The sequence below is a fragment of the Cetorhinus maximus genome, chromosome 23, assembly GCF_964194155.1.
Source record: "Cetorhinus maximus chromosome 23, sCetMax3.hap1.1, whole genome shotgun sequence".
Lineage (NCBI taxonomy): Eukaryota > Metazoa > Chordata > Chondrichthyes > Lamniformes > Cetorhinidae > Cetorhinus > Cetorhinus maximus.
The window spans coordinates 50,991,725-51,016,694 of NC_135901.1; the positions used below are offsets into that span (position 1 = coordinate 50,991,725).

At 43.4% G+C, this 24,970-nt stretch overlaps 3 non-coding genes across 3 annotated transcripts; 2 read left to right on the plus strand and 1 right to left on the minus strand.

Annotated features, from left to right (window-relative positions):
• Positions 1 to 701: 701 nt before the first annotated feature.
• Positions 702 to 773, minus strand: trnae-uuc (transfer RNA glutamic acid (anticodon UUC)). Its single transcript has one exon. It is a non-coding gene; the product is annotated as a tRNA-Glu (tRNA).
• Positions 774 to 5,727: 4,954 nt separating this feature from the next.
• On the plus strand, positions 5,728 to 5,810 carry trnas-aga (transfer RNA serine (anticodon AGA)). The gene has a single exon. It is a non-coding gene; the product is annotated as a tRNA-Ser (tRNA).
• Positions 5,811 to 10,971: 5,161 nt separating this feature from the next.
• trnan-guu (transfer RNA asparagine (anticodon GUU)) lies at positions 10,972 to 11,045 on the plus strand. The gene has a single exon. It is a non-coding gene; the product is annotated as a tRNA-Asn (tRNA).
• The last annotated feature ends 13,925 nt before the right edge of the window (positions 11,046 to 24,970 follow it).

The window sequence follows — 24,970 nt, forward strand, 5'->3', positions numbered from 1 at the left end:
GTCACTCCCCTCCAAATTGTTCAGCTTTTTAATTGATTTTCACACTGGGTTTCAATGTGAAGAAAGCAAAGCTGTGATAAGCTTATATTGTTCAGCAGATGTACTGCAAGAAGTTACATAACAGGCTGATGATAACAGTGCTCTTTGGACGTGGTGAGCTCCAGTGAAGGATTGACACCATTAATGTGTCGCTCAATTAGTCTCGTGACAAATCTCGTGCTGGAAATGACAAGAAAACCCGTTGAATTTGTTCCGTGTTTTGGTTTCAAAAGAGCCGAATACAAGGTAAGAAAGTACATCTCGCTCCAGTGGGTTATAAAATGGCAGAATGACCCGTGCTGTTGCTATAAAATTATAGAAAGTTACAGCACAGAAAGAGGCCATTCGGCCGGGCGTGCTGCTTTCAAAGAGCAGTAGTGATTGTTTGATCCATCAGGAGTGATATTTGTGCCGGTGTAAACCGTAGGCGGCAAAATTCGTACTTCTCCCACCCAAACTTTGCCTCACACCAACATTTCTACATTCAGTGCTTTGCAACTTTTCCTCTTCCTTCATTCCCTCACTTCACTTGAACCAAGTGTGATGTTATCCAGCTCTGAGGCAAAACTGAAACTCTCACTTCTCTGATTCTGGTGGAGCTTTTAAACGTTTCCAATCAATCAAAAATCAACACTTGTTCCAACAAATTCAGTAACTCGACATTCCCTGACCGGGAATCGAACCCGGGCCGCGACGGTGAAAGCGTCGAATCCTAACCACTAGACCACCAGTGAATCTACACCAGAAGTTTTTGATTTGGCTTATCTGCGCTGCTTTTGCCTGTTGTTTTTCAGTTTAGATCTCTTTCACCACAAAACTGCCTGTTTAGGTTCAAGATAAACGACTTCTTCAGCCAATGAAAACAACGGTTGCTGTGAGCTGGAATATGAAATTGACAGTGAGGTGAAATAGCCCCACAAGCTGCTCATGTATAACTTTCAATTTCCAAAACCCTCCACCCTATTCGCTGTTGGTCCAATGGCAGCGCCGATTCCCAGTCACTGGACATCAGGGAAACTACCAACAAGGATTGACAATTGCATTATGGAGGCAATTTATGACATTTTCTTTTTCATTCCCGATCTCTTTCACCAGAGACAACTTTCTCCGAACAATTGATCTGTTTGGGTTGAACACAAGTGACTTCTTCACCAAAGAGATGAACCATTGCTGATGGCTGGAACATGAAATCGATACTTTCCTCCTTTAAGACAGTTCTTAAAGCCTCCCCCTTTGACCGAGCTTTTAGACATCTGACCGAATATGTGTCTCGGTGTCACACTTTGATATATAATGCTCCTGGGGAACGTCTTATGACGTTTCATTAGGTTAAAGGTGCTTTATAAATATAAGCTGTTGTAGGATATATATGGAAAGGTTCAGACTTATATCTTTTTACTTTTAAAATCTTGCTGCTTGAAATAAAAAGAAACACCAACTAATCACTGCGGCTCCTGTGAAACTTACAAGACTGTCATCCATCACTGAAAGCAACTGACACACATCTAATTCAAAACACTTTCATGTCACATCTCATTCTGCTTCTGTCCCTGTCTCGCCTCCAGCTCCCTCTACCCGTCCAGTCCCCAGGTCAATTAGGTGCTTCATGCAGACACAGTGAATTCGTGGGAATGGGTAAAACTCGTGGGTAAAGAGACACCTGGATCTCATCTTCCTGATTCTCCCAGATACTGATTACAGGAATGTGCACAGCGCCTATTATCCACAGTCACACTCCTCCCAGTTGTTCAGCTTTGAAACAGATTTACACACTGGGTTTCCATGTGAAGAAAGCTGAGCTGTGATAAGCTTATATTGTTCAGCAGATGTACTGCAAGAAGGTACGTAACAGGCTGATGGTAACAGTGCTCTTTGGACGCGGTGAGCTCCAGGGAAGGATTGGCACCATTAATGTGTCGCTCAATTAGTCTTGTGACAAATCTCGCACTGGAAATGACAAGAAAAGTCCCTGAATTTGTTCCGTGTTTAGGTTTCAAAAGAGCCGAATACAAGGTAAGAAAGCGCATCTCGCTCGAGTGGGTTACAAAATGGCAGAATGACCCGTGCCGTTGGGAAACATAAAATTATAGAAAGTTACAGCGCAGAAAGAGGTCATTCGGCCGGGCGTGCTGCTTTCAAAGATTAGTAGTGATTGTTTGATCCATCAGGAGTAAAATTTGTGTCAGTGCAAACAGTAGGCAGCAAAATTCGTACTTCTCCCACCCATATTTTGCCTCACACCAACATTTCTACAGTCAGTGTTTTGCACCCAGCCCTTCTCCTCTCTTCTTCCTTCATTCCCTCTCTCCACTTGAACTAAGTGTGATGTTTTCCAGCTCTGAGGCAAAACTTAAACTCTCACTTCTCTGATTCTGGTGGAGCTTTTAAACGTTTCCAATCAATGAAAAATCAACATTCGTTCCAACAAATTGACATTCCCTGACCGGGAATCAAATGCGGGCCGCAGCGCTGAGAGAGCCGAATCCTAACCACTAGACCACCAGGGAAGCTGCACCAATAATTTTCGATTTGGCTTGGCTACGCTGCTTTTGCCTATTGCTTTTCAGTTCAGATCTCTTTCACCACAAAACTGTCTGTTCAGGTTCAAGATAAACGACTTTGTCAGCCAATAAAAACAACGGTTGCTGTGAGCTGGAACATGAAATTGACAGTGAGGTGAAATAGTCCCACAAGCTGCTCATGTGTAACTTTCAATTTCCAAAACTCTCCACCCTATTCGCTGTTGGTCTAATGGAAGCGCCGATTCCCAGTCACTGGACATCAGGGAAACTACCAACAAGGCTTGACATTTGCATTATGGAGGCAACTCATGACATTTTCTTTTTCATTCCCGATCTCTTTCACCAGAGACAACTTTCTCCGACTAATTGGTCTGTTTGGGTTGAACACAATTGACTTCTTCCCCAATGAGAAGAACCATTGCTGATGGCTGGAACATGAAATCGATACTTTCCTCCATTAAGACAGTTCTTAAAGCCTCCCCCTTTGACCGAGCTTTTAGTCATCTGACTGAATATGTGTCTCGGTGTGACACTTTGTAATATAATGCTCTTGGGGAACGCCTTTTGACTTTTCATTAGGTTAAAGGCGCTTTATAAATATAAGCTGTTGTTGTGTAGGATATATATAGAAAGGTTCAGTCTCCAGTTTTACCTTTCACGCTGATGCTTTCCTCCGCAACATTTTAACATGAATTCGCACAACTCATGTGAATCAAATTTGCGACGTTAACAACTTTTTCACCCCCTCAGGGAACTGAATCACATTGACAATCACAGAGAAACCAACACAGAGATATACACCGAGAGTGACAAAGGCCGAAGGAGAGACACACACCCAGAAAGCAAGGATGTCACCGACTTGGCTCAGTGTTTGATCCATTTCCGAAAGCAAATTTCCTGAATGCTGACAAATGAATGGGAATCAGAAAATACCGACGTATTTGGATAGGTTTCCTTCTAATCAACTGATAATTAATTTTGTTAAAATCAAAAATGGTGAAAACTTTAGTCAGCAGGATTCCAACCCTTGTGTTCATATTTACAACAAATATACATTATCGAACTTTCGCTCACACTCAAATAAACAAGTTTGGATAATGCTCTTGCCAGGTTTCAAACCGCAGCTCCATCACATGTGAAATGACCATGATCCCCACTGCCCTGCACAAACCCTGTGCTGTAAAGATCCCAATGGAGCTGTCTGGAATGTTAAACTGTGACGTCATGCAGCAGCACTTTGGGTCTTTGTTTTGAAGAAATGGAATTCGGCTGTTCTCATTAGGAATGCTGGAGACAGACTGATCAACAATGTTATCATCAAATGGCACAGCTCAGTAAGAGGACCTTCCACCCATGGTGTCTCTGTCAGTTTTGCACACAGAGCTTTATAATTAACGACAATTGCCTTCTCTTTCTCCTTAGCCCTGTTTCTTTTTCACTTTCAAGCCATTGTTCAATTCCCACTTGGAAACTCGGAGTCAAGAAAGCCAATACTGAAAGCTTCAGCTGGTTCCTCACCTGAGCAAATACGTCAGACTTGCTCCAGGCACTGACGTTTGCAGAGCTTTACTTTGGCCAGAAGAACAAGGCAATATAATTTGCAGGCTAACATGAATGATTTTTTAAATTCATTCACGGGATGTGGGCTTCACTGTCTGGGCCAACATTTATTGCTCATCCCAAATTGCCCTTGGGAAGGTGATCTGCCTTCTTGAACCGCTACAGTCCATGTGGTGTAGGTACACCCACAGTGCTGTTAGGAAGGGAGTTCCAGGATTTTGACCCAGTGACAGTGAAAGTACGGCGATATATTTCCTAGTCAGGATGGTGAGTGACTTGGAGGGGAACTTCCAGATGGTGGTGTTCCCATCTAACTGCTGCCCTTGTTCTTCCAGCTGGCAACGGTCGTGGGTTTGGACGCTGCTGTCTATGGAGCCTTGGTGAATTCCTGCAGTGCACCTTGTAGATGGTACACACTGCTGCTACTGCGCATTGGTGGTGAAGAGAGTGAATATGGATGTAGTGCCAGTCAAGCAGACTGCTTTGCCCTGGATGGTGTCCATTTTCTTCAGTGTTGCGGGAGCTGCACTCATCCAGGCAAGCAGGGAGCATTCCATCACACTCCGAACTTGTGCCTTGCAGATGGTGGACAGGCTTTGGGGAGTCAGGAGGTGACTTACTCGTTGCACGACTCCTAGCCTCTGACCTGCTCTTGGAGCCACAGTGTTTGTACGGCTAGTCCAGTTCAGTTCCGGGTCAATGTTAACCCCAAGGGTGTTGATAGTGCGGGATTTGTGATGGTAATGCCATTGAACATCAAGGGGCGATGGTTGGATTCTCTCGTGTTGGAGATGGTCATTACCTGAGACTTGTGTGGTGTGAATGTTACTTGCTACTTGTCAGCCCAAGCCTGGATTTATCCAGGCCTTGCTGCATTTGGACATGAACTGCTTCAGTATCTGAAGAGTCGGGTATGGCGCTGAACATTGTGCAATCATCAGCGAACATGCCCACTTCTGATCTTATGATGAAAGGAAGGTCATTGGTGAAGCAGCTGAAGATGGTTGGGCCTAGAACACTACCCTGAGGAACTCCTGCAGTGATGTCCTGGAGCTAAGATGGCTGACCTCCAACAACCACAACCATCTCCCTTTGTGCTAGGTATGACTCCAACAAGCGGGGAGTTTTCCTCTGATTCCCATTGACTCCAGTTTTGCAAGGGCTCCTTGATGCCACACTCGATCAAATGCTGCCTTGATGTCAAAGGCAGTTACTCTCACCACATCTTTGGAGTTCAGCTCTTTTGTCTATGTTTGAACCAAGACTGTAATGAGGTCAGGAGCTGAGTGGCACTTGCGGAACCCAAACTGGACATCAGTGAGCAGGTTGTTGCTCAGTCAGTGCCGCTTGATAGCACTGTTGATGACCCCTTCCATTACTTTACCGATGATGGTGAGTAGACTGATGGGGCGGTAATTGGCCAGGTTAGATCATTCTCACTTTTTCATTCCCAATTTGGTGGGAAGAACGAGGAGAGACAGGATAAATTGCAGGGTTCCGTGGAAAAGGCCAGGTAATGGCCATGACAAGATGGGCAGAAAGACTGCTTTCTCTGCTGTAACTTTTATGATTTCATACAACTAATAGTGGAATAGGAGCAACTTCTGTAGTCGTGGCCGAGTGGGTTAAGGCGATGGATTAGAAATCCATTGGGGTTACTCTGTGCAGGTTCGAATCCTGCTGACTACGTTTCCTGTTATTTCTGATTTTAACCACGCACAGACAGAACTAATTGTCGTTTGAATCGAGGAAAAGTGATCCAAATATATCCGTGATCTCTTATGTCCATTGATTGTCAGCCTTCTGCAAATCTCCAGCCGGAAATGGAAAAAAAAATGAGCCAATTAGGTGATATGATTTCATCCTGGCATTTGTCTCTCTTTCGGCCTCTGTCAGTCTCGGTGTACACCGCTGTTTGTTTTCCTTTGTGTGGGTCAATGTGGTTCAGTTCCCTGAGGAGGTGAACACATTTTTACGAGAACAAACTGGATTCACATTAGTTGTGCAACTTCACATTACAATGTTACAGTGAAAAATATCAGGATGAAAGAGACAAGAGGAGTCTGTCTCTTTCTATGTATGGACTACAACAACAACTTATATTTATAAAGCTCCTTTTACCTAATGAAACGTCATAAGGCGTTCCCCAGGAGCATTGTATAACAAAGTACAACGCTGAGCCTCATATTCGGTCAGATGACTAAAAGCTCCGTCAAAGGGGGAGGCTTTAAGAACTGTCTTAAAGGAGGAAAGTATCGATTTCATGTTCCAGCAAACAGCAATGGTTTTTCTCATTGGCTGAAGACGTCACTTGTGTTCAAATGACACAGACCATTTGGTCAAAGAAACTTGTCCCTGGTAAAAGGGATCTGGAAAGGGAAAATTCCACAAGCAGCCTGCATGTGTCAAACTGCTAGATTAGTGGTTAGAATGCGGTAATTTTATCAGTACAGCCTGCGTTCGATTCCTGGTTAGGGAGTTGAAACTTATTCCTCCTGGGCGAGCTGTTCAAATCAATGTGATTGATTTGCTGGTTGAAAATAACACTGTAAAGCTCTGCTAGAAATGATGGGGTGAGAGTGTAAGTTTCACATCAGAGCTGGAAATGTCACAAGGGCAAAACTCGGGAACAAACCCAGAGTCGGAGTGAGGGAGTGAAAATAAAAGAGAAGGACTGTGGTAGGTTACCAAGCACTGACTATAGAGCTGGTGATGCGAGGCATAATATTATTCCTGTATTACCCACGTCAGATGCAGCTCTAATTTCCTGATTTATCCCAAGCCCAACATTACCACTACAGTTTATTGGCCTATAAACAACTCGCACCAATGTTTTCTGCCTCTTGTTGTTTCTTAGCTCCACACAAACTAATTCCACATCTTGATCCTTCAATCTAAGACCCTCTCTCACTAATGTACCGATCTCGTTCCTTATTAACAGCGCGACCCCGCCTCGTTTTCCTTTTTGTCCATTCTTCCTAAAAGTATTCAGTCAACCAATCACACTGTTCTTTGAAAGCAGCACACAAGGTCGAATGGCCTCTTTTCTATGCTGTAACTTTCTGTCATTTTATTTTTCGTAATACCACGGTTAAGATAAACTTTCTTACCTTCCATATGATGCTTTGAATTCAAGACATTCAGCAAATTCAGCGAGTTTTCTTTTCATTTATGGCAGGGAATTTGGAACCGGACTTGTTGAGCGGCAACTAAATGTTCGCAATCGTCAGATGCAGCTCACCGAGTCCAAACAGGCACAGTGAGCATAAGCCTGTTATGTACATTCTTGCTGTACATCTTCTGAGCGAGAAGCTGATCACAGCTCCACTTTCTGCACATTGAAAGACAGTTTGAAAATAAGCACAATTTCAAATCTTAACAACGTGCATATTTGTGATTTTCTGTGTGTGTCAATGTGGCTCAGTTTCCCATTTTTACCACCCAAACATTGTCCATGTTAGTTCTGTGGCTTCATGTTAAGCTGGTACAGGGAAAAAAAGAGCAGTTTTAAAACATTTCTCTCTTTTCTTTGAGTGGAGACTGTTCAGCAACTAAACGTCCAGATGTTACTGGGTGATGATTGAAGTTTTCACATGACCTTATTAAGTAGCTGAGAACGCTCGAGGGGCCGAATGGCCAATTCCTGATCATATTTTTTTATATTCTAATTCAGTGTCAATGTTGGTGAAGACAATGTTTGTGTCTAATCTGAATGTGGTAGTGAGGCTGAGCGGGATCAGCCGCTGGTTCAGGTTTCAATCTCTCTCGTGATTCGGGCTTCACTCCCACCGCTGTCAAACTTTCTGGTGGTTGGTTATTTGAGGCGCTTTCCAAAAATTCTCCATGCATTGAAGTGGCAGCTGAGCTGTGCAGTGTTGTATTTCATTTGGAAGAATGAGGAGAGACAGTGTAAATCCCAGGGTGACTGGGAAAAGGTGGGACAATGACACGGACTGGAAGACCTCCTTTCACTGGAACTCCCTGTATTCATTCTATTATTTTAAACAACATGCAGCCTTTACCCAGTTGTACTGGCCGAGTACTGAAGGCATTTTTACACATGGTTCGAATCCTGCCAACTCCCCTTCTTCTCATTCCTGACTGACACAAAATGTCTGCAGAATAAATTATCCGTCAAATGAAAAAGAAAACCACCCAAACACCCCCGTGTTTCTTACTTTTGTTCATCTGAAAACATTCACTACATTTGGCCCCTGAAATGGAACAATAATTGGCCAAGTTGGTGACATCCTTGCTTTCTGGGTGTTTGTCTCTCCTCAGGCCTCTGTCACTCTCGGTGTATGTGTCTGTGTGTGTTCCTCTGTGTGTGTCAATGCGGTTCAGTTCCCCGAGGGGATGGACACATATTCACTTCATAAACTTGATTCACATTAATTATGCAGCTTCATATTAAAATGTCAAAGAGAAAAATATCAGGATGAAAGATGCAAGAGAGAGTTTGCAATGTTTGGAAGGAGGTGCAGCTAAGAAGTGGAAGATGTGAATGATGTTATTGATGATTGAGAGGAATGTATTGTAACCTTGGGGCTTTTGTAGGTCGATTACCTTCCACACTTTGAAATTCAGAACAAGCTGAGGCTCCAGGGAGGAAGGAACATTGATCTCCTTGAATTTTTGCATAGGGAACATTGACTGTGCATTCCCGGCTAGTTTACTCGCTAAAGCGGGAGACTCTTAATCTCAGCATCGTGGGTTCGAGCCCCATGCCGGGCGACGCCGTTTTTTTAAAGCTTTGATGGGTGATCCCCAACTCCCCATCCCTCCAGCAGTGTCACCGCTCAAACTGAGTCTTTCTCCATCCCGCTTTGTTAATATCACAGCCGCTGGCTTCTGAGTGAAAACAGCCTCGGCTTCACTGGAAGTCGGAGAGCTTCGTGCTTCGGATTTGGTGCTTTCACCACCGCAGCCCAGGTCCAACTCCTGATCAGGAGCTAACTTTTTTCTTACCGCTGTGTGAACTGTCACAATGCACAGGAATTCCTTGTGTAAACTGTTAAAGCGAACCTGAAATTTAATGTATGGATGTGATTCATGTTGGTCGAAAGAATGAGGAGAGGCAACATCACATAAAGTGTACAATTCTGAATGGGTTTCTGTTTTTCAGAGTGAATGGTTACGATCTGGAATGCACGGCCTGAGAGTGTGAGGGAGACAGATTCAATCGCGGATTTCAAAAGAGAATTGGACAGAAAATACAGGTCTCCGGGGAAAAGACGGGGGACCATAACATTCTAACATGAAGTTGCACGAATAATGTGAATGAAGTTTGTGATGGTAAAAAAGTGTTCATCACCACAGGGAACTGAGCCACATTGACACACACAGAGGAACACACACAGACACATACACCGAGAGTGACAGAGGCCTCAGGATCCACAAACACCCAGAAAGTTAAGATGTCACCAGCTTCTCCAATTATTGTTCCATTTCAGACGGCAGATTTGGTGAACGCTTGCAGATGAACAGAAATGAAGAAATGTGGAACAGAAGCAAACGAAACAAATGGGAGTGTTTGGAAAGTTTTTATTCCATTTCACCAACAATTAATTTAATTCTGGATTCATCTAAAATAAGGAGCAGCAGATAGCGAGGATTCAAACCTACATGGGGAGAGCCCAATAGATTTCAAACCCATTGTCTTAACCACTCATCCGCAATTACTGATCTCACATCAATTTCAATATTGTTCATATGAAATCACAGAAAGGTTACAACAGAGAAAGAGGGAATTCGGCCCCACATATCCACAGTCACCCTGCAATTCATACCGCGTCTCCTTGTTCTTCCTGCCAAGATGAAGATCTTAATACATCGACGACCATGAGCCAATGCTCAGGTGAAGTGACTGAAAGAACAAATCAACTGAAACTTTGATTTGATCCCAGGAAGAGAAAGAGCCCAAACAAAACACCTTAACCCAGCCGGCCACGCTCCCACTATCAAAGGTAAACTAACCATTTCCTTGGATGGTAACGGCTCCAAAATAGAACATAACAAATAGAAGCAGGAATTGACCATTTGCCTCTCCAGCGCCTCATAGTGTCAGAGGATCAGAGATAAGGCTACACACAGATGGAGGCCATTCAGCCCGGGTCGTAGGAACAAAAGACTCAGGGGCATGAGAAAGCCATTCAGCCCTTTGACCCTGCTTCACCATTCATTAAGGTCATGGCAATTCTGGTTGTGGTCTCAAGTCCGCCTTCCTGCCTGCCCCCCATAACCTTTGACCCCCTTGTCTATCAAACATCTGTCTAAATCTGCCTTGTGTAAATTCAATGGCCAAACCTCTGATGAAAATAAGTCCACAGGCTAATGACCCTCTGAGAGTAAAAAAATCTCCTTAACTCTGTCTGAAAAGGGAGACCTCTTGCTCTTCTGGAAGCTAACTGACCTGGTCCCACTCCCCTGCGTTTGTCCCTGGAGACCTGCATTTTCTGTCTAATTCTCTTTTGAAATCCGCGATTGAATCTGCCTCCCCCACACTCTCAAGTGGTGCATTCCAGATCCTAACCACTCGCTGCGTAACAGAGAAACCCCTTTAGAATTATCGACTTCGGGACAATCAGAATACTCAGTAATAGACAAAACACCAAGAGGCTCGAAGGAAGACGGCACCGGTTGTAGGAGATCTGGTTCCCGGTGACATGGATGTGTCTGCAATGGGTGGGATCAGACTGTTTCCATGTGCCCACAATGAATGTCCCACCCTTTATTTGGGAAGAGTAAAACTGATAGGGAATAATTGTCATTGCAGTCACGGCAATCTGAAGCTTTCTCTCGCTGAGCCATTGGTTTAGGATATCTTACAGAGTGCCAGCGTCTCCATCAAGTCTCTGTGGTGCAATTGGTCAGCGCGTTCGGCTGTTAACCGAAAGGTTGGTGGTTCGAGACCACCCAGGGACGAAGCTGGCACTTTTTTCGCCCCATCATTACTCATTAACGCTCTGATTTGTTTCGGGGCCCTGAAATTACAAGAAAATCCCCCACCCCCACGTTGAAAACTCGGCTGTCACCCACTGAGTTCCCACACCAAGCTCTGTTTATGGATATTCATTTCAGATATAACAAAGAATATGAACGATCGTGCACCCCCATCTAAATCAATAGAGATCTATGAGGCTATTGGATTGAAACAAGCCCATCAATTCGTCGCTCTTGCTCAGCTCCACAGTGAGTGAGACAGGAACAAGTAACAATATTCCAGCCCCGCACTCTCCAATCACCCGCTGCCGGCGGAAACATCTTCTTATTTTGCTGAATGTTAACTTCAGAAATGGTGAGGAGCGAATCTTATGTGGCTGCAAGATCCAGCATTCAGTTCACATTCAACAACAAACAGGAATGGGAACGATGTAACTTTTCCAGACAGCTGGGTGATAATGTTTCCCCGAGCATTGAATGGAGTAACTTGCATATGCGAAATGAGCTGGGTAACCACAACGCTACAGGAACATTTCCCTGCCTGGATCCCAATGGAGCTGTCTGGAATGTTAAGCGGTGACGTCATGCAGCATCACTTTGGGTCTTTGTTTTGAAGAAATGGAATTCGGCTGTTCTCATTAGGAATGCTGGAGACAGACTGATCAACAATGTCATCATCAAATGGCACAGCGCAGTAAGAGGACCTTCCGCCCATTCTATTTGTACCCAGCCTTTTACAAAGATCTTGCCTATTAGTCCCAGTTTCCTTCTCCTTTTCCATGAATCAGAAATTTCTCCCTTTCAATCATTTCCAAATTCCCTTTTGAAGAAGGAGTTTCTGCAGAATCCATGCAGTTTGCCTTAATGAACATTTCCCTTACCCAATGAAATGAAGAGTTGGACTATGCTTCCTTCTGAAGTTTTTGATATAAACATTAGTTATTTGTGCAATTAATTTCATATTGAATTTACAAAAGACGTTTATTCTGTTCGGACATGTCCTCAGTATTTTCTCAGTCATGATGACCATGAAACTATCACTGATTGCCGTACAAACCCATGTGATTCACCAGTCCTTTACGGAATTCAATCGGTCGTCCTTACCTGGTCTGAGTTGCATGTGACTCCAGACCCACAGTGATGTGGTTGATTCTTAACGGCCCTCCGAAATGGTTTAACAAGTTACAGAGCTGAAGGGCAATTCGGGATGGGCGACAAATGTTGGCCAGCGATGCTCATGAAAGAATGAAGATCCATGATGAGGAGCGATGAAAAGTGATTTTGTACCATCTCTCCCACTCCCTCATGTTCAATCACAGTATCAGTTGCGCCTGCCTTTAGGGTAATGCTAGTCTTTGTTTAACACAAGTACTCATCTTTCAGTCAGTAAGTAACTGTGAATTTGCATTTGTAAACTCATTAATTCCTGTTGTTGACTAAAGAAACTGGTATTTCCTTTGTGCCTAGTCAGTTTCATCCCTCCTGAATTTGAGAATGCTTTTTGAAGTTGGCGAATGTCAAATTTAATGTGGTGGCAAGATACTATATTCAGTTAATATTCAGCAACAAATGTGAATTATGGAACTTTCCCTCACACTTAGATGTGTAAATCTCGATAATGTTTCTACCCATTTCCAGACAGGGGACTTTTTGCATGTACTTGATAACCACTACACTACAGAAACAATGGACAGAACCACAGGGACTGACTTAGAATATCAAACCGTGCAGTCTTACTGCATTTCCGAACCCTGGTTTTGTGGAAGTACAATTCGGCTGAAAAACATAGCCATGCGGCAGAGAAATTGATCTGACATTAGAATCATAAAATGACAGAGCACATCAGCAGGTCATTCAACACTTCACACATGTGCGAACTATCTCACTGTAATTCGTCTCATTTTTGTCTCTTTCTCATAACTGTGCCTTTTGGAGAAAATCATTCAAAGCCTGGTGAAGTGCCAATGACACATGGCTGTGAGATAATGTATTCAGTTATTGTTTAGCAACAAACAGGACTTGTGCAACTTCTCACAATTAGATGATTCAGTTTTGATAATGTCTCTGCCAGCTTTTGAACCAGTGACCTTGTGCATGTGAAGCGAATGTAATAACCACTATTTGTATTTTTATTCATTTATGGGACTTGGGCATCGCATGCACCACAGAAACAATTCGCGAGAAAATGCCAAAGGGACTTGTATAGAATTTCAAACTGTGTAGACCTGCTGCACTGCAAGATCCTGTTTCACAGGTATAAAATTGGGGCGGGGCATTTTGGAATTCTGCAGAGAAATTGATCTAATTGTAAACTGACACCGCGCATTCGGAGGCCATTCGACCCATCAGGTTTGTGCTTTCTTCAAAGAGCTAACCACTTAGCTCCAATATCATTCTCTTCCTTCATAACCCTGCAGGTTTTTTTTTTCCATTTCAAATAATTATGAATTCCTTTTTGAAAACTCTAAGTTAATAAAAACAATATTGAAAGAGGTGCAGGAGCTTCTGCAGTGTCCATGCTCAGTGTGTGAACATTAACAAAGTTTCCCTGACCCAATGACACGCAGAGTTGAATTGGGGATTCATATGTTGTGTTCGAAATAAAGAGGAATATTTATTTATGCAATTGATTTCCTATTGAATATTTAAATGAAGTTTATTCTGACCAAACATCTCAGTCGATATATACAATGTAATGCTGCTTATTGTACAGCCTGTTACAGAGGCTGTTATAGAAAAGAGGGAAAGGTTTGTTACAGCTAAACAAAGCCCTAGTTAGATCACACCTGGAGGACTGTGTATAGTTCTGGGAACGGCACCTTATAAAGGATTAATATTGGCCTTGGAAACGGGGCAGTGCTGATCCAGCAGAATGTCAGTTCTGGAATGTAAGTGGACATTCTCCCCTCCGTAAATTGAGGTCATCCAAAACTGCTGTCCGTGTCTTCACTCACAGTAAGTCCCATTCCCCTATCACCCTCTACTCGTTGACCTACATTGGTTCCCGGTCAAAGAATGCATTTACTTCAAACTTTCTTATCCTTGTGTTCAAATCTCCCGTTGTTCTCGCCCCTCCCTATCTCTGAGATCTCCTCAAACCCCACACGTCTCTGAGATATCTGTGCCCCTCTAATCCTGGCCTGTTGTACGTTCCCAATCAGAATCCCTCCACCATTGGTGACCGAGGTTTCAGTTACCGAGGCCCCAAAATCTGGAATTCCCTCGACCTCTCTTTCCTCCTTTAAGATGCTCTGTAAAACCTATCTCTTTGACCAAGCTTTTGTTCACCTGGCCCAACATCTCAATATGTGTGACAGTGTCAGACTCTGTTAAATAATGATCCTGTCAACCATCTTTGGAGGTTTAATTACATTAAAGACGCTATCTAAATCTAAGCTGTTGTTGTAATGGGGCATATAGAGAAGGAGACAAGCTCCTCTTCCAACTTTCACCCTGATATTTTTTTGATTTGAAGTTGCACAACTAATGTGAATAAAGTTTGTTATGTTAAAAATGTGTCCATTCCCTTGGGGAACTGAACCACATTGACACACACACAGACGAACGGAAAGAACAAACCACGGGAGTGTTTGCGTGGTTTTGATTCCGTTTATCCAATAATTAATTCCATGGGCACTTTATTAAAATCAGGAATGATGAGAACTGGAGACGGTAGGATTTGTAACTCTGTGAGGAGACCCCACAGGATTCCAACTCCAACCCCTTATCTACTACGCCTTGAACACAGGGCCGATAATGACGTCACTGCTGTTTGTATAAAATCAGAGACGGCTACATCAGACGGTCATTCAGCATGTCGTCTCTATGGAAGAGCAACTCAACTACTGTAATTCCACACCCCGCCTTTTCCCCACAGCAACTCTCCTCGTTCTCCCTGTCAATATGAGGTGGCATCTTGCTTGTGCTAATGGTGCTGCTAAATGTTGAGCAGCGGTGGGACGCAAACTCACGACTTCATACATACTTTAAGCCAGCGCCTTAGCTCGCTCAGCCACGCTGGGCGAAATTTATGAACTGTTTCCTTCACAAGTTTTGGCACTGAAATAGAACAAAAACTATAGATTAGGAATAGGCAAAATACTGCGGATGCTGGAAATCTTAAACAAAAGCAAAAAATGCTGGAAAAACTCAGCAGGTCTGACAGCATCTGTGGAGAGAAAGGCAGGATTAACGTTTCGAGTCTGTATGACTCTTCTTCAGAGCTAAAGGGAAGTAGAAATATGAAGTCTTACTTCCCTTTAGTTCTGAAGAAGAGTCATACAGACTCGAAACGTTATCTCTGTCTTTCTCTCCACAGATGCAGTCAGACCTGCTGAGTTTTTCCAGCATGTTTTGGTTTTGTTTCAGAGTAGGAATAGATCATTCGGAACCTCAAATCTGCTCCGTCAGTTAATCAGATCATCCTGCACTTCGTAACAAACAAAAATCATCTCCACTCAAAAATACAACGAGCTGCAGTGAAGAGTCGGGACCATTTAAACTCAATGAACTGGTCTGGTTCCAAATCTCCTGCTGGAAATGACAAGAAAACTTCTCACTGAATTCACTCCGGGTCTTGACTTCAGAAGGACAGGACACCAAGTAACAAAGTACATTTCGATAAAAATGTGTTATAAAATGGCAGAATGACTGGGAAAGATCATCCGTGCTGTTGGGAAACATAAAATTATGAGAAGTTCCAGCTAAGAAAGAGGCCATTCGGCCTGGGCTGCTGCTGTCAAAGAGCAGTTGTGATTGGTTGATCAGGAGTGGTCAATTACTCTTCCATTTCCGACTGTGAATTTGATGAATATTTGCAGATGAACAAAAATAAGAATCACGGGGTATTTGGATGTTTTATATTCAATTTAACCGATAACTAATTCTACAGACCGTCAGTTAAAATCAGGAATGATAAGAAGCATAAACTACAGGGCTCCAACTTGCGTGAGAAAACTCCAGCCAATTTCCAGTCCATCAGTTTAACCAATTCGCCACAATACTTAGTGAAAGTTCGCTATTGTTTGTATAAAATAATAGAATGGAGACAGGGAGTAACAGATAAAAGAGATTTTCAGTCCGTGCCATTGCCCCAACCACCTCTCCCCATTCCCCCAACCAAAATGCAACACTGCACAGGTCAGCCGTCCCCTGGCCACACAGAGGATTTTTTGGAAGCGTCTCAAACAACAAACCGCCGGAAAGTTTAACAGCCGCAGGACTGGAGCCCAAAGCAGGAAAGCCTCGGCCAGCATCTTAGCCCAATCGGCGACTCAGTACCACATTTAGAGCAGAAACAACCATTGCCTTGACCGGCATCGGCTCTGAATTAGAGTGTGGGAAAAATATGATCAGGAATAGGCCATTCGGCCCCTCGGGCATTCTCAGCTACTTAATAAGATCATGTGAAAACTTCAATCATCATCCGCTTTGTAACATCCGGACATTTAGTAGCTGAACAGTCTCCACCCAAAGAGAAACAGAAAGAAATGCCCTCTTGCATCTTTTAAAACAGCGCTTTTGTTTTCTCTGGACCATCTTAATCTGAAGCCACAAAACTATCGTAAATAATGTTTGGATGGTAAAAATGAGGAACTGAACCACATTGACACACACAGAGGAACACACACAGACATTTACACCGACAGTGACAGAGGACAAGCGATTGTTTCTAAGGAGAGACAAACACCCAGAAAGCAAACATGACACCAACCTGGCTCCGTTTTTGTTCCATTTCTAACTGAAAGTTTCGCGAATATTTTTGTGAATGAACAGAAATAAGAAAACGCCCGAGTGTTTGGATGGACTTGATTCAATGTAACAGATAATTAACTCTGTAAACACAGAGTTAAAACCAGGAATAATGAGAAGCGGGGAACCCCAATGGATCTGGACTCTATCGCCTTCACCACTCAGTCACCACGACTGACTCAATGCACAGGGTGATGTTGTTACTATGAAATCATGGGTGGCTACAGCAGAGAAGGAGAACATTCTTGTCCGTGCCGGGTCTCTGGAAGAGCAATTTAACTCATTCCATAACCCCCGTCTTTTTCCTCACTGCAATTTATCTTGAATCTGTCTCTCCTCGTCCTTCCTGTTAAAATGAAACACAGCACACAATCCGTACAATTCGATTTGAGCTGATAATTGTTCGACTCGCTGGTCAAGCTGCTCATGTAAAACTTTCAATTTCCAAAACCCACCAACCACATCACTGCGGCTCCTGTGAAACTGACAAGGGAACACACGGCAGAAATTCATCACTGAAAGTAACTGACACACATGAAATTCTAAACGCGTTTACCTTGGTAGGAGGCTGTGGCACAGTGGTACTTTCACTGGTTTGGGATTCTGGGGATCAAATCTCACCATGGCAAATGGTGAAATTTGTTTTCAATAAAAAATCTTGTGATCATCACTAATGGCAGTAGGGACGAAAATCTGCTGTCCCAGCAATAACTCTTACATACTCTCTGGAAGAGGGCTGACCTAGCCAGGGACTACCCACCCATCCAGGTTATGAACCCAATCTTTCCCTGGAAAGCAGGGAATGGGAATGTAAGACACGAGAAGGGTTCACAGGACCTGATTGTCCCAGACACTGATTATAGGAATGTGCACAGTATCAATTATCCATATTCTTGTGTATGTTGTTAAACTTTGAAATTATTTTGAATTGATTTTTAATGTGAAGAATCGGAATAAGCTTATTTTGTTCAGTAGATATACAAGAAGGTAAATGCTCATGTGGAAGCACCGAGTGTTTGAAACTCAAGTGAATGGTTCAGATCATTTCTGCAGTTGTACTCGTCTAGTTTCAAATTCAATTCCTAATCTGTTTAGTGTCTGGAATTCAAAGTGTTGGATAGAAGGGCAAGATGTACATCTCGTTAGATTGAGTTATGAAATGCCAGAATAACTTAAAGAGATGCAACCGGGGTGTTAGGAAACACAAAATGACAGAAAGTTACAGCGAATAAAGAGGCCATTTGGCCCTGTGTCCTGCTTTCAAAGAGCAGTGTGATTGATCTGAATATTCAAGGGTGTTCGTAATTTAGTAAGGATGGGCAAAAAGGGAAAGGAGGCGGGGTCAATAACGACAAGATCGGTACAATCATGAGAGAGGGTCTTAGACTGAAGGATCAAGATGTCGAATCAATTTTGGTGGAGCTAAGAAACGGGCAAGAGGCAACAAACATTGGTGCGAGTTGTTTATTGGTCACCAAACTGCAGTGGTAATGTTGGGCACTGTAATAAATCAGGAAATTAGAACTGCAAGTAACATGGGTAATACAGGAATAATATCCTGCTGTGCACCACCAGCTCTATAGTCAGTGCTTTGTAACCCATCACAGCCCTTCTCTTTCATTTTCACGCCCTCTGGATCTGTTCTTGACTTGTTGCACGTGTGACATTTCCAGCTCTGATGTGAAACTTTAACTCTCACTCCCCTAACTCTGACAGAGATGTTCTGTGTTGCTTTCAGCCAGGAAGACAATAACATTGGTTTTAACAGTTCGCCCAAGGGCAGTAAATCTCAATTTCCTGACAGGGAATCAAACCTAAGGTGCAGCAGTGAAAGTGCTGAACCCTAACCAGTCCGCCATCAGGGAAGCTGCTAACAGGGCTGGAAATGTGGCTCATGAAGGCTGATTTTGGCATTTGTTCATTCCCTATCCCTTTCACCAGAGATAAATTTCTCCGACCAAATGGTCTGTTCAGGTTGAACACAATGAGCCAACGAGAAGAACCATTACTGTTATCTGGAACATGAAATCGATAGCTTCCTCCTTTAATACAGTTCTTCGCCTTTGACAGAGCTGTTAGTCATCTGACCGAATATGTGACTCGGTGTCACACTTTGTTATATAATGATATTGGGGAACACCTTGTGATGTTTCATTAGGTTAACGGCGCTTTATAAATATAAATTGTTGCAGTTTAACATACAGAGAAATAGACAAACCCCTCTTGCATCTTTTACTCTGAGAGTTTTTCCTTGTAACATTTTAAAATGAAGTTGCACAACGAAAGTAAATAAAGTTTGTGCTGGTAAAATGTGTTCAACCCCTTGGGGAACTGAAGCACATTGGCACATACAGAGGAACACACACAGACGGATACATGGAGTGTGACAGAGGCCTAAGGAGAAACAAACGCCCAGAAAACAAGATGTCACCAACTTGGCTCAGTTTTTGTTTCATATCCGACTGGAGACTTGCAGAAGACTGACACAGAAATGGATTTGTTTGGATGTTTTTTCTTCTATTTGAATGAGAATTAATTCTACAGGCAAGCAGAAATAGCGAGAAGAACAGTCAGCAAGATTCAAACCTACGTCGAGAGGCCCCAATGGATTTTAAACCCATTCACCTTAAACACTGGGCCACAAGTACAGAACTTGCTAACATGCTAATATTATTTGTTTAAAATCATAGAATGGTTACAGCAGAGAAAGTGGGCCTTCTGCCCGTCCTATCATTGCCATTACCCGACCTTTTCTCCAGAACCCTGCAATTTACATTGTCTCTCGTCGTTCTTCCTACAAAATAATAGCATGTCTAGTTAAAACACAGAAGACTCGTTCAGCCAATAACAGCATCGAGTGTGTTAGACATGAACATGAAGTGAACAGTGAGGTGAAATACTGCCACAAGCTGCGGGTGTACAACTTCCAATTTCCAAAACCCACCAACCTCATCAATGCAGCTCCTCTGAAACTTTCAAGGTAAATATTGATCCTTAAAAGGGGCCGCTCCCAGATCTATGCACAGTCCTACAGGTGTGATCTAACCAGGGCTTTGCATAGCTGTAGCAAACCTTTCCCTTTTTTCTATAACAATCTCTGTAACAGGTTGTACAGCAAGAGAAATTAGATTGTATATTTCGACTGAGAAAAATGAGGAGGTGCTTGATCTCACAGCCATGTGTCCTGGTCAATGTTCACGAATATTAACCTGCAATATAATGAATAAAACATTTAGGCCTACATCGAGCCCATTCGAAATCTATAGAATTATTGGATTCAAACAAACCCATCAATTATTCTCTCTTCCTCAGCTCTACGGTGAGTGAGACAGGGAAAAGCAGAAAAGCGGCAATATTCCGGCCCCGCACTCTCCAATCACCCGCTGCCAGCAGAAAGCAACGACTGCAGCTTCAATCAGCGGGTTACTGCCCATCCCTGGGACTCAAGACACTCCAACCCGGGCCAAATCTCCCAATTCACTGAACACAGGCTCAAGGAAATGCAGGTAAATTATATCCCGGTCGCTAGCCTCCGAGCAGCATTTACTGAATACCCGAGGGAATGAGTCACAAACAAAAGTAACACCAACTTTCTAAATCTTTTTATTGGATGTGTTCATTTCATTTTAAGTTCTGCAGATGGGAAAATGGCCGAAATAGAGGTTGGTGAATAACAGTTGGAACCATGTTCCTCTCTCCCACTGCAATGCTGATCCTTCCAATTTACAGGTATTTGGGGGCAATGATGAGTTTGGTACTCAGATTAGCTCCGTCTCCATATTATAGGATGAATCTAGAAGCACTGGAGAAGGTACAATAAATATTTACTGGAGTGATGTTAGAACTGAAAACTTTTAACATTCAACAACGATTGAATTGATTAAACAGGTTTTCTCTAGAAAACAGAGTGAGGGATGACCTGATCGAAGCCTTTAATATTCCGAAAGGGTTTGGAAGATGCTTCTACTTGCGGATAGACAAGAATAAATAAAAGTTGGTCACCAGGAAATCCAATGTCCAATTCAGAAGCAACGTCTTTAATCAGAGATAAAAGCAGAAAATGATGGAAATACTCAGAAATTCTGGGAATTTCTGTGGATTGAGAACCAGAATTATACTTTCAGATCTGTGCACTGATTCTGTACCGTTCCGCTGACAAGTCACAGACCTGAAATGAAAACTATGTCTCTCCACAGACGCTACCAGCCCTGTTTAGAATTCGAAAATGTTCTGTTTTTATTTCAGATTTACAGCATCGCTTTCCTTTTTTTCTTCAGAAGAGAATGTAGAGCCCATTGCCAGGGGATTAGAGATCCAAGTCTGTGCTGGACACGCCTAGGTAAAGTAACATTGTGAAAACATAATTCAGCAGCTAATAATGGAAAAAGGTTTACTCGATCATCTGATTAGTTGACACAGCAGCAGTCACATCTGATGGTGAAAATTCAGAGATTTCATGCGTGTGAAGGCATTTACTCAGTTTGACCACCAGTGAACAATCCAGCTATAAAAGTTCAAAGGATTTGCTCCGCAATAGGGGCATTCTTACTGACAAGACGGAGTTTAAATGTTTGGTGTATGGAAGGAGAAATCACTTCTTCAACTCACCTGCGAAGAATCGAGTGAATCCACATCTAACTGTAGGGGTTTGTTCTGTTGTTAATTACACCCAGGATAGAAGTATGGTAGAGGCCGATGTAATTTATTGTATAATTTTATTGTATATTATTGTATAATTTTATATCTTGACCTGAAAGCTGGAATTACCATCGGATCAGAAAAATTTATTTGATATGCAATTACGTCCTCCCACCCAGCATTCAATGCGGGACAGAATGTGCCCTATCCAAAGCAGTGCGGAGTCTGATTCGCACCTGCGCATTGGGGGCTCTTAGCTGAGCATGCGCAGTGCTGTCCTGTGACTGGAGCCGCAGAGTGGGTAAGAAAATGGCGACTGGAGCAGAATAACAGAGTTAGTGCGTTTGGGGGAGGAATGGAGCCAGCGGAGTGGGCAGGGAGGTTTCATAAACACTTGGTGCAGCCCGCAGAGCCTTAATAAGAAACTACCGGTCCCGCGTTTGCAGCGAACAGACCGATAATGGCTGGGCCTCTCCCTCTGCTCGGCCCGGGGGCGCGGCTGTGCAGCAGGGCGCATGCGCGGTTATCCCGGTCCAGTAGCAGGTGGAGAGCATGTTGTGAATTTCTAAACTGGACTGACAGGGATGGATTTTGGAAACTCCTTTTACAGGGGGTTAGAAGGGGAGGATTTACACACAACAAACTCAAACCAAGAGAAATATTTCTCAATTTCTGTCCTGGACTGACAGTGATTGATTGTTTTATAATCTTTTCGTAGGATATCACACGGGAATGATTTGCAGACGGGAAACTCAAACCAAACATCAGATCAAGATCTGAAAGGCTCACTCGATTCATCAGCCTTTGAGAGTAAGTAATGAGTTTCAGGTCATTATCACTCATTGTGTAAAATTTTTGCTCACACCCCTCCTGTAAATCTTGCTTCATAACTTAAATCTGTGTCCCATAACCCTTTTATGATCAGATAATGTGAACAGCTTTTCTTTAACTACCTCATGTAAACCAATCATAAACTTGTATACCTCTATCAAATTTCCCCTCAATCTACTTTGCTCCAAGGAGAACAACACCAGTTTTTCCAAACTAATCTAAAATCCTTCACCCGTTGAACTACTCTGGTAAGTCTCCTGCGCACCCTCTTAAGGACCCTCACATCCTTCATAATGTGTGGTGATCAGTGGTTTACACAAACCCAGATGTTTTGTGTCCATGTCTGTGATGTCAGCACACATCGACAATTACACTGTGACATCAGCACACATCGATAATTGCACTGTGACATCAGCACACATCGATAATTACACTGTGACATCAGCACACACCAACAATTGCGCGGTGATATCACCCCGCTGCCAGGGTATTTCCTCAACTGGGAGATTTTTCTCTGACTTCAGTGCTTCTGATATCTTTCCAGCTACAGTCTCCGGCAGGAGTTTCCAAAGCTGAAAAGAGTTAAATTGTTTCACAGGTGAGTAGTTTTGACAATTGATCTACAATTTGGAGCTTTTAGTCCTCTGTTATCTGTGTGAGGTCCGACAGCTCTGCAGCTGGTGTGACTCCTTTACTGTGGATCTGATTCTGTGTCCATCCATTGCTCTGTTTCACCTCTGCCCTCCCTGATCACCTCTCTGCTGTTGTCTAACTTCCTCTGTCTCTAATAGTGGGTGTATTTTAGCTCTGTTTAGGATTTTACGGTTACTTCTGCCAACTGCTGCCCTGACCATGTGCTGCTGGCTTACCAGCTATAGCTTCCCACCATGTCTTTCATAGTCAGGAGTTGTTTTTCCTGCGATATAGTCCATCTCTCTTCTACCCCTGAGCTTATATTGATCATCAGATTCTGCATCATTTTTATTCCGTCGTTCATTCTGCACCCCTGAAATGTTAACTCTGTTTCTCTCTCCACAGATACTTCCTGACCTGCTGAGTATTTCCAGCATTTTCTCTTTTTATTTCAGATTTCCAGCATCTGCAGTATTTTGCTATTATTTTATTGGCAGGCAAAGTTACTGAGGTGGAAATAGGCGGTCTTAGTGATATGTAGTCAGAAGCTCAGCTGAGGGTGAAATATGACACTAAGATTGTGAAAAGTCTGGCTCAGCCTCAAAGTTGTCAGAGAGATGGATGGCATTGATGGTTAGGGAGTGGAGTTTGTAGCAGGGATTGAAGACAATGGCTTCAATCTTCCCAATATGTAAATGGAGGAAATTTCTGTTCATCCAACACTGGATGTTAAACAAGTCAGGATGGTGTGTGACTTGGAGGGGAACTTGGAGGTGATGGTGTTCACATACATCTACCCTGGTCCTTCTCGGGGATGGAGGGTTAGGGTTTGGGAGATGTTGGTAGAATTGTAGATGCATAAAATCCCTTTCCTTCACCCCCTGTCTCTCCCATCTCCCTCTCTATTTCCCCCAGTAGATGCTGGTGTTTTGTATAGTCCCTGACCAGTTGGCAGGTTCCCTTCCCTGAGAGACATTAGTGAACCAGTTGGGTTTTTATAACAATCCAGCAGTTTTCATGGTCACTTTTTCCTGGTACTGGCCCCACAAATTACCAGATTCATTCAGCTCAATTTCACAACCTGTTTTTGTGTTATTGTGGTTTCTCTCTCATTCACTTTTGTCTATTTAAACTATTTCCCCAGGATTTTCAATTGGGAAACCCAATGTTTCATCAGAATCTAACGGTGTCGCACAATCAGTCATAACCTGAATTTCATCGGATTTTGAACATGGAAGGAAAAAGCACCGTTCACCGTGGGGAGAAACCGTACATGTGTTCTCTGTGTGGACGAGGCTTCAGCCGATTATCTGGCCTGTCAAAACATAAATGCAGTTACAGTGTGGAGAAACCATGGAAATGTGGAGACTGTGGAAAAGGATTCAATTATCCATCCAGGCTGGATACTCACCAGCGCACACACACTGGGGAGAGGCCTTTCACTTGTTCTGTATGTATGAAGGGATTTATTGATTCATCCACCCTCCTGAGACACCAGCTCATTCACACTGAAGAGAGGCCGTTCACCTGCTCCGAGTGTGGAAAGGGATTCACTCGGCCATCCAGCCTGCTGAGGCACCAGCGAATTCATTCTGGGGGGATGCCATTTACCTGCTCCGAGTGTGGGAAGGGATTCATTCAGTTATCCTACCTGCTGACACACCAGAGAGTTCACACTGGCGAGAGGCCATTTACTTGCTCCGAGTGTGGGAAGGCATTCACTCAGTTATCCAACCTGCTGACACACCAGCGAGTTCACACTGGTGAGAGGCCATTTACCTGCTCCGAGTGTGGGAAGGGATTCAGTCATTCATCCCACCTGCTGACACACCAGAGAGTTCACTCTGGGGAGAGACCGTTCACCTGCTCCAAGTGTGGGAAGAGATTCACTCGGTCGTCAAACCTGCTGATACACCAGAGAGTTCACTGTGGAGAGAGGCCGTTCACCTGCTCCGAGTGTGGGAAGCGATTCACTCAGTTATCCAACCTGCTGACACACCTGCGAGTTCACACTGGGGAGAGACCATTTATCTGCTCCGAGTGTGAGAAGGGAT